The sequence below is a fragment of the Bison bison genome, unplaced genomic scaffold (genome assembly GCF_000754665.1).
Source record: "Bison bison bison isolate TAMUID 2011002044 unplaced genomic scaffold, Bison_UMD1.0 scf7180017864456, whole genome shotgun sequence".
NCBI classification, from domain to species: Eukaryota; Metazoa; Chordata; class Mammalia; order Artiodactyla; family Bovidae; genus Bison; species Bison bison.
In genome coordinates, this window is record NW_011495018.1 from 18,582,631 (window position 1) to 18,599,178 (window position 16,548).

At 44.0% G+C, this 16,548-nt stretch overlaps 1 pseudogene; it reads left to right on the forward strand.

The window, feature by feature from the left end:
- Positions 1–6,476: 6,476 nt before the first annotated feature.
- Positions 6,477–16,548, forward strand: part of LOC105002778 — a 46,997-nt pseudogene continuing 36,925 nt past the window's right edge.

The following is a 16,548-nucleotide window of genomic DNA, read 5'->3' on the forward strand; positions in this document are numbered from 1 at the left end:
AGAGTTGGACTATAAAGAAAACTGAGTGCCGAAGAATTGATGCTTTTGAACTGTGGTGTTGGAGAAGACTCTTGAGAGTCCCTTGGACTGCAAGGAGACCCAACCAGTCCATCCTAAAGATCAGTCCTGGGTGTTCATTGGAAGGACTGATGTTGTAGCTGAAACTCTAATACTTTGGTCGCCTGATGCAAAGAGCTGACTCATTTGAAAAGACCCTGATGCTGGGAAAGATTGAGGGCAGGAGAAGGAGGTGACAGAGGATGAGATGGTTGGATGGCATCAATGACTCAATGGACATGAGTTTGGGTAAACTCCAGGAGTTGGTGATGGACAGGGAGGCCTGGTGTGCTGTGGTTCATGGGGTCACAAACAGTCGGACATGACTGAGTGACTGAACTGAACTGAAGGTTCATATAGTACAAAACATCACAACCAGCCTAAGTCTTATTGCAAAAACTTGTGCTCTCAACATTTCTGTTACACTGCCTCTTACAGGGCAGTGTGGAGAAATCTCAGACAAGAGTATCAGTACTCTGGGTGGGGCATCTTACAGTTGTCCTCTCGCCAAGGCTTTAAGGACAGCGTCCTCAGCTTTGCAGCCTTGGTTCCCTGGGCTCACAGCGTGGGAGAACAACCCTGAGTGCGTGGCTAGGGAGCTGTTTGGGAGCTTTTAACACAAACAGAGTAGGAACGCCAGGAAGTGGGAGGGGTTCTGGTCTCTCCAGACCAGAAGCTGAAGAGGGTGGGGAGCCGCAGGGACATCCTGCTGGGTTTAGATGGCTGCGTACCAGAGAGATGGCGCCCAGATGACAAGCCAGGTGCTACCCAGGCCTCCGATTGGCTCAGATAGCGGAGCATGTCCTTCTTATGGGTCAAAGGTGGGTATAATCCCCAGAGAGAGATGAAGTAAGGCAAGGACACATTCATTTTTAAAAATTAATGAATTAATTTTTAATTGGAGGATAATTGCCTCACAAAGTTGTGTCAGTATCTGCTGTACACCAACGTGAATCAGCTATGTGTGCCTGCTAAGTTGCTTCATTCGTGTCCAACTCTTTGTGCCCCTACAGACTGTACTCCACTAGGCTCCTCTGTCCATGGGGTTCTCCATGCAAGAATATTGGAGTGGGTTGCCATGCCCTTTTCCAGGGGATCTTCCCGACCCAGGGATCAAACTTGTGTCTCTTAACGTCCCCTGCATAAAGGCGGGTAAAGGTCTTTACCACTAGCGCCACTTAGGACAACCCAAACCTTTTCAGAAACAAGCAGCATGTTCTCATCAGAAAACCAAGGCCAGTGCCCCATCCTTGGCCTCTGGGGAGTAGTATGTGCACGATTACCTAAAGGAGAGGCTTTGGATTCAAGGAATTGCCTTTTGTTGCAACCTAAGAAACACATCTCCCCTTTATACAAAGTCAACCTTTACTCCACTGTCCTACAGCTGTTTAAATATTTACTTACCTGGAGATTCTTTTTACTTGATTTCATCACAACTATTTACAAGCACTGAGAACATAATAGGGAAGTTTGAAGCTCACACCCCAGCAGGTGAGAACAATTTTGACTTACACTTACTTGTAGGATGGTTGGTACTTGGTGGACTAGACCTTCAAGATAGGAACCTCTAAGCAAGACCCAGAAAGAAACTGTTGCATCACTGGCATGGAGTACTGGGTTAATTATGAATCCATCAGACTCCTAGACTTTCAGGACAAGAAGCTGGTAGGTGAGAAGTCTCTGCCTGCCAATGCAGGAGATGCGGGTTCCATCCCTGATCTGGGAAGATCCCACATTCAACGAAGCCCATGCACCACGACTATTGAGCCTGTGCTCTAAAGCCTTTACAAGAGAGGGTACCGCAAAGAGAAGTCCGCGCATCTCAACTAGACGGTAGGCGCCATTCCCCGCCCACGCTGGCTGCGACTAGAGAAAAGCCTGAAGACTCAGCGCAGCTTGAAAGAAAAAAAAAATAAAACTTTAAAATATGCTATAAAGCCTCTACAAATAAAACATTAAAAAAGAAAAAGAAAACGGAGGCTCAGATCCAGTCTTATTCACTCCGGAAAGCCTCCAGGGATGCCTGCCTCTCTCTTCTCTTTCCCTCAAGGTGGGAAACTCCAGGCTCACTCTATTGTATTCTGAGTGGGCCAGACACCTTTTTCTATTTCTCACCTTCTGGAGAAGTTACAACCCAGCCTTTCATTTTTTTTTCTAAACAGGATCAGATCAGGCCACAGATTTATAGATTGAAGGGAGGGAGGGGCAAGTGGGAGGGGAGGAAGGGCAGGTAGAAAAAAGCCAGCCCCATCACCCTGGAAACAGCTAATCATATCTGATCTTGCATGTGAACAGCTGGCCCTATATCTGGTTTATGGCCCAGCTGGTCAGCAGTGAGGAAACTATATATTAGGAAGAAAGAATCCTCCCTCAGTAACAATCTTTTCAGGAAAGAGAGATAAGATAAAAGTATCTGGGAATCAAAGTGCTAATATAGGGAACCGAGCTCTGCACCTCCGGGAGCCAAGCACAGATTACTTCTATTCCAAAGCATCATGGGGTGAAACAACGTGACCTCCCCTATGTACCACCACAGCACTGGTAACTTACAAGCCTAAGAATCTCCTAGAAAAGGGCAGGGCTGAAGAAGCAAAGTGGACAACAGTGTGCCCTCTCCAGCAGCCACAGTCCCTACAAATCTCCTTAGGCTGGTTTTAACCTCAGGCCTTGCCACTCTTGCCAATCAAGCACTTGGTACAAACAGGGGAGGGCTGTTACCATGACAACGGTTCCCAGATGATGCTCACCATTACCCAGACCCTCACGTCTCTCTCCCTCTGAGGGCGATGGAGACGCAGAAGGGACTGAGCTGAGCACAGCATAAGCCAAGTGCAGAGATGTGCAGGCCCAGACCAACGTGAAGTTCTGCTGGTGCAGAAATCCAGACGGTTTAATCCACTGTGATGTCACTCTGCAAATACAAGTCTAGGTTTGTTTTTAATTAAAACTTTCCCTTGTCTTCCTTATTGCAAAGACATGAAGATAAAAAAAATATGAAAATTATGCAAAAAGAAGAAAAGACACCCCATAATTCCTGTCACCTGGAGTTTTTATTGGCTTGATGCATATAATCTTTTTTATGCAACTTTATGTGCTTTTAAAAAAGACAACAAAAGATGGAATACTGTTCATGTTGTTTTAAAGTGTGCTTCCTCTCTTAGTTGTGACTATCTTTCTGAGTCAATAAATGAACATTTAAAACATCATTTGTAACGACTGCTCTCTCCACAGTCATATGAATTCACTCCATGTTACTCTTCCAGGCCTCTACTGTTGAACATGGAGGATGTATCTAGTTTTTGACTGTCAAAAAAAAAAAAAAAAGCATTATGGGGACTTCCCTGATGGTCCAGTGGTTAAGACTTCACTTTCCAGTGCAGGGGATGCAGGTTTGATCCCTGGTCTGGGAGCTAAGATCCCACATGCTTTGCAGCCAAAAAACCAAAACATAAAACAAAGCAATTTTGTAACAAATTCAATAAAGACTTTAAAAATGGTCCACATCAAAAAAAATTCTTAAAGTCTTTTTAAAAAGTGTTGTGGTTATATCTTATCATATGCTCTCATATGCTCTTGTTTCGGTGGGATAAATCCCCCAAATTGGAATTTCTGGGTCAAAGATGTATATGAGAACTGCTATCAATCAACATTCCTATGAGGAGTGTATGTCTGTTTCTTAAATTCTCACCAACACTGAACGCCATTGGCATTTTCTCCTAGTTTTGACCATGCTTAATACAAAAATACTTACGATTAATAATAATTTGCATGCTTACCGGTGCAACAGTGTCCTGGATCTGAGGCTCCAAAGAGGAACACATGCCGTCATCTGCCTGAAGGTTTCTTATGGGAAGGCAATCTATAATCCCAGAGAATCTCAAATTATCCAGAGTGGGAATACCCATTTTAAGAAGTTTGTATGTGATAGTGGGAGAGAGGGGACACGGAGTATGTCATATAACATTGTTCCCAGAATCCTGGTCTCGAGACCCTGCCTTATGCAATGACATGCCCTGACATGCCCTGTAGACGTGCTTCTTTACAGAGTTCCTACTAAGTGTGGGGCACTGTGCTAAGTACTTATGTCATCACACAACACCTTTACAACATCCTTCTGAGATAGATATTGTTCAGCTCTTTCTGAAGCTGACAAAACTCAGGCACAGATTTAACTGACTTACCCAAACCTACTTACATCTGGTAAGCATTTGAGCCAAAAAGATTCATGGAATTCTGCCTGTGATTAGAACAAGGGAGTCCTTAGACTCAGACTTTAAAGAATTTAGACTTTAATCTTTAAGGTGTAGCAAGTTGACACCAAGTTGTCCTAGAAGAGGAGAGAGAATCTGAAGTTCAGTGCAGAAGCAGCGATGATGAATTTGGTTTGGAGAAAAGCAACTCCCCCTAATCCAGGGGTTTTGAAATGCCCTCTGAAGCAGATCAGAGCTAAAGCTCAGTAATCCCATGCTGGGAATTTGCTACTGAGGGAAATTAAGTAGTGAATAGTTAATGGTGATTCTTGACCTCTCTCGTTTTAGACTGTCTCAGAGCTTCTCCCACTAGTGTATTTAGGAGTATATGAGCATCTGTTGAATGCAGATTCCTAGAGTAAACTCAAGGCATCTGGTTCATAGGATCTGGAGTGGAGGCCTGGAATCTGTCTTTTTAACCATAAGAGGCTGATGTAAGTGGTCCTCAGATCAAGCCTTGAGATTCATAGCGAGTCTTCTGTGTTAAAATACATGATCCTGAGATGAGTGGGAGTTGCCAGCTCCCACCCTGCAAGGGTCCAAAAGAAAATCCATTTTAGTCGTATTTGAATTCTTTATGGAAACAATGACAAACTATTTTGGGGGCCTCCAAAATCACTGCAGGTGGTGACTACAGCCATGAAATCAAAAGACACTTGCTCCTTGGAAGAAATGTTATGACCAACCTATACAGCAAATTAAAAAGCAGAGACATTACTTTGCCAACAAAGGTCTGTCTAGTCAAAGCTTTGGTTTTTCCAGTAGTCATGTATAGATGTGAGAGTTGGACTATAAGGAAAGCTGAGTGCCGAAGAATTGATGCTTTTGTACTATGGTGTTGGAGAAGACTCTTAAGAGTCCCTTGAACTGCAAGGAGATCCAACCAGTTCATCCTAAAGGAAATCAGTCCTGAATATTCATTGGAAGGACTGATGCTGAAGCTGAAACTCCAGTACTTTGGCCACCTGATACAAAGAACTGACTCCTGGGAAAAGACCCTGATCCTGGGAAAGATTGAAGGTGGGAGGAGAAGGGGATGACAGAAGATGAGATGGTTGGATGGTGTCACCAACTCAATGAACATGAGTTTGAGTAAGCTTCAGGAGTTGATGATGGACAGGGAAGCCTGGTGTGCTGCAGTCCATGGGGTCTCAAAGAGTCAGACACAACTGAGCAACTGAGCTGAATTCTTTACACTGATGTGCATTTACCTGGTTGGTGGCTAGGTCATCTTACCTGGGGATAAAAATGGCTTCCCAAGAGTCTTGTCATCCCCGTAATATTAATGCTTAATATAATATGATTCTTTACAAGCGAAGTGTTCATACTTCATACATAATTATTCAGTAAAGAACTGTCCTCAGCTCTTTTCCCTGATCTGTGTAGAGGGAGAATTAGTATTTATTTGCCAGTAACCTTCCCATGGTCTCTAGACCAAGGTGAGGGATGTCAACTGTGCCAGTTGTGAGTAAACTCTTTCATAACCACTCATTCTAGGAAAATTTCTTATAAGATGGATTCAGAAATAATGACCACCATTACATGATCAACATCATCAATCACCCCATCATCCTTCTCACCACCACCACCATCATCTGACACTGACAAAGTGGCTCTCTTTGCTGAGATGTTGTACCAACCACTGGACTTGTATGATCTCTTTTAATCTTTACCTTGTCAGCTGAAGAAGATTTCATTAAATTTTATCCCCAATTTGTGGATCTGGAGATGAAGCCATAGAGAAGGGAAGTAACATGTCCTAGATCACATAACTACATGTGATGGAGTCAGAATTAAATCCTAGACCATCTGTCTACATTTGAATGGCTCCCATGATTCATATTTTACTAGGGGAGAAGGGCCTGGGGGTTGGAGATGATCTGGGGTTATGTGACTTGTCAAGAAACACGAAGTTGGACAGTGGTACCACTGGATCAATGACCAGGGCCACATCACCTCCCTGGCCCAGGCTCTTTCCTCAATACTGCTGCTTCTAGATGTGTTAGGACAGTCTCTGGAAAGGAAGAGTTTGATTAATTAACAGCATTGAAGAGAATACAAGCTGTGGTCCTCAGGGAACTTTGCACTGTTATTTAAGCTCTGGGCACAAGTGGTCAGGAGGCTGAGCCTCTCAGAGTTCTGCAGTGATCCAGGTATTAGACACCATTCATGGCTCCCAGGACAGGTGCTAAGCCCTCAGTCAGATCTGGGCTCTGTTTGGGGGTTGCATGCCATGTTGGCCACCCAACACTAGTTCTGATGCTCTTTGCCAGTGTGCTGATGACATGGCTTGAGGCTGCTAAACTCACTGTGGGTTTTTAGGCCCCCTGAAACATCTCCCATCCATTCAGTGTGCAAAGGTTGGGTGGTGGCCTCCAGACTGCCATGGACAAGATCAACTCCGAGCTGGTGGACTTCGGAAATTTCAGCTAGGAGTTTACTTACATCAACTCAACCTGTGGTGCCAAGGAGTCTCTCGCTCTTTCCATCAGCCAGGTCCAGAAAGAAGAGATTTCTCCCTCGTTTGGACCAGCATGCCCAGAAGCCACAGAGGTAGAATATACAGCCTTCTAAGAAAACTCTGAGTTTCCATTGGAAAGGGTGACCTTAAAGTGATGGTATAGAGTTGAAAAATCTTTTGACTTGGATGGCATTATTATAAACAATAACTGTGTCAAGTCTTGGGTACCATTTCTTTAAAATGTAACCAGACCATGCGATGAAAACAATTAACACTTTCTTTAAAGAAATCCTCACAAGTCAAGAATTGTTAGTTCACTCACTAACTTGTTGATGTTCACTAAAAAAACCGTGGATTGTTTGGCCCTGGTGCTGTTGGATATGAACTCATTATTCACACTAACGTTGTCAGCCATGTGGTTCAGAAGAAACTGAACACAACTTTAAGTAGAAAAATATCTGTGTAGGTTTCCCTTTGGTGTGCATAACAGATTGCCATAAGCTAAGGCAAGAAAATGAGAGAAATGAATGATTTGTATTGGTTTAGCTAATGAGACTAGCTTTGTTAACATCCTTGGGATCTTGTGCTCTTACAGGTGTAGATGCAAGGCTGAATAGACAGTACAGTGTTCATGTTCAAAAATCCTGCAGAACTATTATTAGTGGGTGCTACAGAGTTTAGTTTACATTTGAATTTGAATCTTAATCTCTCCTAGAATTCCCCATTTGACTAACAAAGCCTACCCATTCTTCAAAGTCAAGCTCAAAAGCCATGGAGCCTGTCTTTATCCCTCTACCCTCAATATTCACATCCCTAATTCCCAAATTAGAAGCAATTTCTTACTTCCCTAAGTTCCTCTAAATCTATTGTCTATAAATGTTGAAGGGCATATTTAACTCTACAGCTATTTTTACATGTCTTAACTCCTGTAATAATTGATCTCAAGATCTTTTTTAAGAGGAAGGTCTCTGAAGTTTCCTGTAAATAGTAGGCTTATAGTGGAAAATGAATGAGAAATGAATAAGGAACACATTAAGAAAGACTAAAAAAAGTAAGTAGTACCTATGAGTGTGGGCTCTGCTATCACACTACCTGAATTCCAAGGTTTACTACTTGCTCGTTTTGTAAGTTCCATTTCTGTGCCCCCACGTTTTCAGCTCTAAAATGAGATGCTAGCTATTGCTACTATTGTTTTCTGAGATTTTGCATCATCAAGTTGGACCTAAGACGTTATCAGTACTCCAAAAGAGATGGTTCAGTATGACCCATAGACTCACTGAATCCAAAGTTGAGGCAGATATTTTATAGTGGAGTTGGATAGTAACAAAACTCAATTATGGAAAGACATCCCTTTGGTTACTTTCAGGTTATTGGTTTGCTGGCTTCTGAGTGGAACATCCCCATGTTTGACTTTGCTGGACAAACAGCGCAACTGGAGAACAACTTCTTGTATGACACCTATGTGAACCTCGTGCCATCCATGCACCGAGTCAGTGATGTCCTCCAGAAAAGCCTCCACTACCTGGACTGGAAACACATTGGCATGTTTGGAGGTCACTTCGGGACTTCCTCCTAGGATGGAGTGGATGAGTTATGGAGGGTTGTAGAGAATGAACTCAAATCCCATTTCACCGTCACCACCAGCGTAAGATATACCAACAACGATCCGGTCTTCCTTCAAAAGAATCTTAGGAGCCTGTCATTGATTTCCAGGGGTAAGTAGGAAAGAATTTTCTGTTCCTTATGTTTAGAGAGGCAGATAGAGAAAAAAAAAATGATTGTTTGAAAAAAACTAAGAATTTTCATTTTTCTATGAATGTAAGCAGATGAAAACAGGGTATATAATTAATGATACATAAAAGCATCACTACCTGGAGAAGGAAATGGCAACCCACTCTGGTATTCTTGCCTGGAAAAGTCCATGACAGAGGAGCCTGGTGGGCTGCAGTCCATGGGGTTAAATGGCTGAGCCTGTGTGCATGAAGGTGGAGGGTGATGGGTTGGTAGCAATAAACTGGTAGAACTAAAAAAAAAAAAAGCATCACTACCAACAAGAAAAATATCGTCTACAGTGAAGTTCTTGATGCTATAGTGTTTTGATGTAAATGGTAATTTCTGGAAGAACTTGCTATGTGGGCTGGGTCTTGGTCTTGGGTTGTCATTCAGAGCTAGGGCTCTGGAGACAGACAGTCCTAGGTTTGAAACCCGTCTCTCACACTTTCTAGCTGTGTGCTCCAGAGCAAGTAGCTTAATTTCTCAGTGCCTCAGACATTTTATCTGTACAGCGAAGACAATCATCTTACCTATCTCATAGAACAGAGAGGATTAAATAAGGTCATGCCTGTAAAGTGCCAGACCAAGTAACTGATAAACATATCATAGTGAATATTGGGGTAATACTTCTAAGGCTCTACTTTCTAGCAGTAATTAGTAACTGACTCCTTTCTCTTCTTCAAATAAACTGCTCCTTCTGGAGTTAGGATTTTGGGATTTGCTGATCCCTTGGCCTGAAGTTCCACCCATAATCCCACCTCACCCCACCCAGCACTCTTTTCATAGATAGCTTCCTCTCAGTCTTCCAGACTCAGCCCAGAGCCCATGCAATGTCCTCCAAGGGACCTTTCCTGACTACTTGATGTGGAGGAATTCCCCTCCCCGCATTAGTTTCACAGCATTGTTTTTCCCCTTCATTCACTAGAATCCCGAATGACCTCTCTAACCTTTTTACTTGTGTATTGTCTGTCTGACTGTCAGCTCCCTGAGAACAAAGACTTTCTCTTTTGCTCACTGATGTATCCTTTGCTTAGCACATTGCCTGGCACCTAGCTGAAGCTCAGATAAATAGATTATAATTTATCTCATTTTAAAAAATAAATCACTAAAATAGATAACCAACATGGACCTATTGTATAGCACAGAGAACTATACTCAATATCTTTTAAAACTTATAAGGGAAAAGTTATATATATGTGTGTGTGTGTGTGTGTGTGTGTACATATATTTGAATTACTTTGCTGTACACCTGAAACTAATACAATATTATAAATCAACTATACATCAATTAAAAATAAAAATTCTGAAGTGAAAGTATGCTCCAATATAAAAATAAATACATACAAGTAAATCATTGTTGTGCCCTCAGAATGCATGCTGATGTGTTTGGATGGAAAAAAAATACCACGGTCTACTCATTTTTTCCCCATCCCCACTCAGACAGTCTAAGCTCTCCTGGTTTTCAGTTCTCTGTCAATCCAACCTACCTACAAGCCAGGTCTATTGTTCTGAGTCAATTAAATGAAGAAACTAGAGCACAGAAGTGGTTTCAAACTTTTTCCATTTGTGCTCTGGGAAAGAGCTGCAGTGAAGACTTTAATTCCATGAGGTGAAAGCTGCTGGTCTGTATATGACTGGCATGGTTCAAGAAGTACAGGCTCATACAGACCTGTGGTTATAACCCCAAATCTTGATTACATAAAAACGGATGCTTAGTTGTGTAAATACACAAATGAGACCTAGAAGGCACACCAAATGGTCAACTGCTTGTGATTATGGATGACTTGTTTTTGCTCCTTGTGTTTTTGTTTTTTTGTTATGCACGTGTTAACTTTTAAAAAAATAAATGACAAAGAAGAAGAAGTATAGTCTGAGGGAGCAGTTTAGGCATTCCTGTTTCCTAAAGCATGCTCAAGGAAAGGCAATGCTAATGTCTCATTTGCAGTGACTTCAGGCTAGACTTTAAAACGTGTATATGTGTGTATGCCCATGTGCAGTTGCTAACTCCATTTTGTCTTATAGTTATCATCTTAATCTGTAGCTCAGAAGATGCAAAACTTATCCTGCTGGCTGCAGAGAACCTGGGACTCCACACAGGAGAATTCATCTTCATCATTTTGCAGCAGCTGGAGGTGGGTGTCATGACCCCTCAATGGCTCCGGTAGGCAGAGGTAACAAGCACTCAGCACTTGCTAGGTGCCAGATGCATTAGCTCACTGAATACTCAACCTAGGAGGCAGCAACTCTTGCGTCCTTAACTGAAGATCAGGAGGCTGAGAGGAAAGAACCTACCCAGAGTTTGTTCAATCAGTTCCTAGGACAGGGAGACTGGCCTGGAGCCAGGCTGCTGGTCCTGGAGCCCGGCTCTCTATAGTCTATATCAGCCAGCACCAGCTGAGGAGAAACTGTCATTCCTACTGGATTGCTAGACCTACCCTAACGCTCTCAAACTCAGGGCCTCCCAATTTCTTTTCTCCCATAGCCACCTCTGTTTGAGCCCCAATAAGTCCTGGAAAAACCAACATGCTGGTCCAATGAGGCAATTTGTAGGTGGTTTGGTTCTTTTGGTAACAATAGGGACAGCTGACATGTACCACGAATCCCACCATGAATACCAAGTTCTGCATTATACCTGCACCAGGGCTAGATTTTCCCAACAGCCCCTGAGGCAGATGGATAGTCCATCCATTATTTACATGCACCATTGCATTTGATATTTTCAACAGCCTTGTAATATAGAGATTATTAGCATTGCAACTCAGAGATGAAAAAAACTGAGGCTTAGAGAAATAAGGAAACTTATCGAAGATCGTGGAGCTCCCAAGTGACAGAGCTGGTCTTCTGAACTCTGGGACTGAGCCCTTGGGCCCAACAGCTCTGCTTTGTGGAGTGTGTGCTAACTGCCAGGCCCCACTGTGAGTGCCTGATAAACTAAAACTAGCTCACATCATCCTATGGAAAGATAAGAAAACTGAGGTCCTGAGAAGCAAATTTATTTGCCCAAGGCCACACAGCTAGTGCATGAGGAAGACTGAGTAGTCAAACTAGGTGGGCTGGTCTCAGTACATTTAACCACCATACGTGCACCCACAGGCTTCTAAGAAAAAGCTTCTTGCATTTAGCCAAGGACACGCTGTGTAATTTTCCCAGCAGTTTTATCTTTGTAAAATGAACTTGTTTTATATGATCATAAGAAACTGGGGTTGCAAAGAGTTGGACACGACTGAACGACTGAACTGAAATGAAGAAATCGAAATGGGGAGAAAGCAAGTAGCGGAAGATGCATAATAACGTTCCAGGTTTCTTTCATCTTTTCATCATGAAGTATTTCAGATTACCAAAGTGTCTCGGGTTTCATTGGGCAGCCAGTTGGAATTCTAATTGTAAGCCAAGATTTTCAGAACCTCCTCCTCCCTTCCCTTTTCATTGCTGTCGACCTTTTCTCCTTCATTTTTCCTCCTCTCCTTCATCTGCCTTCAGACACGCGAGGGGAAGACGGTGCACTAAATCTCAGCGTCAGCAGGGAAGCCCATCCAACCCCCTTGTCACTTTCTCCCCAAACCTTGATGATCCAATTCCAACTGGTTGGAAGTGCAGAAAGAATTTGGGCCTAAAAATAGACCTCACGGCATCCATACAAGTGAATTCACGATGTTTTAAAAAAAGAATAGCGCAAATCCATTTCCTAAAAGTGTTTACAAACTCCGGGAGATAGTGAAGGACAGGGAAGTCTGGTGTGTAGCAGTCCGAGGGGTCACAGAGAGTTGGACACGACTTAGCAATGAAACAGCAAAAAGTGTTCTCAGTATAAGCTGAAGTTGACAAAAATCAAGCTGCAGAACACCATTATAGCATGATACTATTTGTGTAGAATGTACATATGCTCACACAGACCTCTGTCCGTGTCTAGAACATTGGAAACCTCTCAGAGGAGATGAGAGGGAGTAATAGGGAAACTGGAGAAGATCTCACCGTTTTTCACGTATGTACACACAGTGAGCTGGTATTACTGTCATAATTGTAATAATGTATGTAATAATGATATTAACCAATCACTTAAGCTATGCTATAAGCAGAAATTTGAGAATCAGCCAGTGTAAGTTTTTCAAGTTTTTGCCATCCATTGCTTAAAGGTGAGCTTCTTGCATCTTAGCTGCTCTTATTGTAAGCTTTCTTATTGATTGATATTTTTTTTTTTTTTCTCATTGCTTCAGTGCTTACTAGAAGACATAGACTTCGCATAGCAGGTCTTCCAGAGCCATCATCATGAAGTATTTCAGACTGCCAAAAGTGTTTCCAAGGATTAGAATAGACATTCACAATTGACCCTGCCTGTTGTTCAGGGTGTTTCCTGAGAACAGCTCATTTATTTCATTATTTTTCAGGACAGCTTTTGGAAGGAGGTATTGACAAATCAGAAGGTGACACACTTTCCTGCAGTCTACGAGTCAGTGTTTCTCAGAGCCCTCAGCTCTGCCCGAGAAGGCCCTAGTGGTGAAGGCTTCCGAGAGCAGGTCTACCGAAGGCTGCGGGGGCGACCGTTCCACAGCCCCATCCACATGGCACAGCAGGTCTGACGGGGTCCTCCTGTACACGTCCGTCCCCCCTTCCTCGAGGATATCTGTGTCTGGCTTTCACACTTACGCTCTTATTCCTTCTCTTCTCCCCCGACTCCCCAGGCTCCTAACACACACACACACACACACACACACACACACACTCTCTCTCTCTCTCTCTCTCTCTCTCTCTCTCTCTCTCTTCATCTTCCTCAGCCCCAAATAAACAGTGGCCGGATGAGTTGTGAAATCTGCACCCAGGTTCATGAGAAGGGCAGAGGTTATTAATTGAGAGGTCGTGTGGCTTGGGCGTCAGAGTCGTGGGCTTCCATCCTCGCTCTGCTTTTCACTAACTATGAGACTTTGAGGGGAATTGTTTAACCTCCCCGCACCTGAGTCTCTTCCAGAAACGGGACTGGTAGTGACATCAGCTTCCAGTCTGTAGTTTGGAGAGTCTGAAGACAGTACACGGAAGTGGCTGAACACATACCGGTGGGCACTCAGACCTCAACGGTTTCTTTTCCCGGCAGGATGCCGGGACCGGGAGCCAGAATGGAGTGGTCAGAACTGTGGAGCTAGGGCAGGTCGAGGCCAGCAGATGGTCTGGAACAGGGAGAAGGCAGCCATCAGCCAGTGGCAATTCCAGGCTGAGTGGGATAATGGGGCAACGTGTCTGGTTAGCCAGACAATTGGCCAGAGTCGAGCTCTTTCCAGTGTGGGGCCAAGCTGAGCCTGAAGCTGGTGAGAAAGCTACTGATGACAGGGATTCCATGAGGAGTGAGGCAGCCGAGTGTGGACCCCAACACACAAGAAAAGATGATCGATGAATATTTGGGGTGTCATTGACTAAGTGTCAGCTCCATACCAGGTTCTATGGTGAGAACAGGGCCTCGCACCTAGTAGGCACTTGCATTTTTGTTGACTAAGTGAAGACCAAATATGTGCCACTTAATACAATAGATACCATACCTATTCTGCCTCATTTAACTGTCTTTATACTCACCACAACAGCCTTCTGCCTATTTTATAAATGAATGGGCCGAGATTCAGAGAGGTTCTGGAACTTACCCAAGTCTCACAGTCAGTAGCAGGACCAGCCTGGCTCCTGGCTCCAACCCTCTGAAGGATGATGCAACCTGCTAGAGAAAACAAGACCTAAAGAGGAAAAGTGCAGTTGTGATCCCTGGGTATACCGGCAGAGGCCAGGACACGTGGAGGGCCCTCCCTTCTGGGTCGGAATGATGCAGAACCTTTGCTAGGTTCTATGTCACCATGTTCCAGCGTGCTATGTCACACTGTTAAGAGGACGGAAAAAAGTGCTTCTAACTGAGCCCAGACTGTGATGGAGGAAGCCCCCAGCCCTTCTCAATGCTGCCTTTGCTTCCTCCATCTAAGGTGAGCGTTATGCTGCCTACCCTCATGATGCAGTCCTTCTGTATGCTGAGATCCTGATGGAAGTGGTAACAGCCGGGAGCGTTTTCCTGGATGGGAGGCCAGCTAGTGATCTGGGAGCCTGAAAGGCTCCAACTGGACCATGTTGCAGGGTAAGTGACTTGACTGTGGTGGGTTTTCCCGACTCGGTCCAGCTTCTCTGTCCGTGGGGCTTGGAGTTTGTTGGGCTTGTGATTACAGAATTCTTTCTCGTGGAGATTCCAGCCTTCCGGAAGAGGTGGTTGAGGTTCAGTCTCCAGTGGCCACAGTCTGCTATTCTTGCTCTGTCCAGGGGCTGCTCCAGGGGGTTCCTCTAGGATAGCTTTCCCCCCTGAAAAGTCCCTCCCACAGCTCCTTTCAAACTCAATCCATTGAGAATAAAACTCAAGGGAGGGAAGTGTGGGGGAGAATGGATACATGTATATATCTGACTGGGTCCCCTTCACTGAAACTATCAGAGCATTGTTTGTTAATTGCCTGTGTGTATGCACTAAGTCGCTTCAGTCATGTCTGACTCTTTGCAACTCCATGGGCTGTAGCCTGCCAGGCTCCTCTGGCAGGAAGGAATCCTGGAATGGACGGCCATGCCCTCCTCCAGGGGATCGTCTCAATCTAGGGATCCAACCCAAGTCTCCTGTGGCTCCTGTATTGCAGGCGGATCTTTTTTTTTTTTTAACCACTGAACCACCAGGAAAGCCCATTAATTTTCTATAGCGCAATACAAAATAAGTTTAAAAAAAAGAATAAAACTCAAGAGGGTGGGACCTACCTCTTGGGATCCCCCCTTGAGGCTCCCCAAGTTGTATCTTCTCTGCTGCTGTGCCTGCCTGCTCAGGACCTCAGCCTCTAAGGATGGAGCCGATCCCATTGTCACTTTCCTTGCAGGTGAGAGGATGGGCAAACTGTGTCGAAATCACCCTGGGAGCTGGCCAGTGGAGGTTGTCTTGCTGTACTCCAGCTTTCTATTTTGTAAGACAGAGATAATACCTGCTGCCATCTCTAATAATAATAATCAGCATCTATTGAGGGCTTACTTTATACCAAGCTGGGTGCCAAGAGCTGTGCTCTATTTCATTTAATATTCACACCAAACATGAGTTAGTGCTATTACCGCCTATAACACACTACACAGGCATGAAATCCCAGGGTAAAAATGTTACCTACTGGCCCAGGGTCACAAAGTTATGGGATGGAGGAGTTAGATTTCAAAATAAGGTCTGTTTACTTTATTTGTTTTCTCAAGGTTCATATTTTCTATTATTGTGTAATACTGAGAAGTAATTAAAATATACCATGTGAGGGACTTCTCCAGCAATTGTGTGGTTAAGACTATGCGCTTCCAATGCACTAAAACATATCAAGTGCTTGGTACATAGTATGCACTCACTTTAGTTCAGTTCAGTTCAGTCACTCAGTCGTGTCCAACTCTTTGTGACCCTATGGACTGCAGCACGCCAGGCTTCCCCGTCCATCACCACTCCCAGAGCTTGCTCAGACTCATGGCCATACAGTCAGTGATGCCATCCCACCACCTCATCCTCTGTTATCCCCTCTCTTCCTGCCTTCAATCTTTACCAGCATCAGGGTCTTTTCCAAGGGGTCAGTTCTTTGCATCAGGTGGCCAAAGGATTGGAGCTTCAGCTTCAGCATCAGTCCTTCCAATGAATATTCAGGACTGATTTCCTTTGGATGGACTGGTTGGATCTCCTTGCAGTCCAAGGGACTCTCAAGAGTCTTCTCCAACACCACACTTCAAAAGCATCAATTCTTCTGTGCTCAGCTTTCTTTATAGTCCAACTCTCACATCCATACATGACTACTGGAAAAACCATAGCTTTGACTAGATGGACCTTTGTTGGCGAAGTAATATCTCTGCTTTTTAATATGCTGTCTAGGTTGGTCATAGCTTTTCTTTCAAGGAGCAAACATCTTTTAATTTCATGGCTGCAGTCACCATTTGCAGTGATTTTGGAGCCTGCAAAAATGAAGTCTGTTACTGTTTCCATTGTTTCCCCATCTT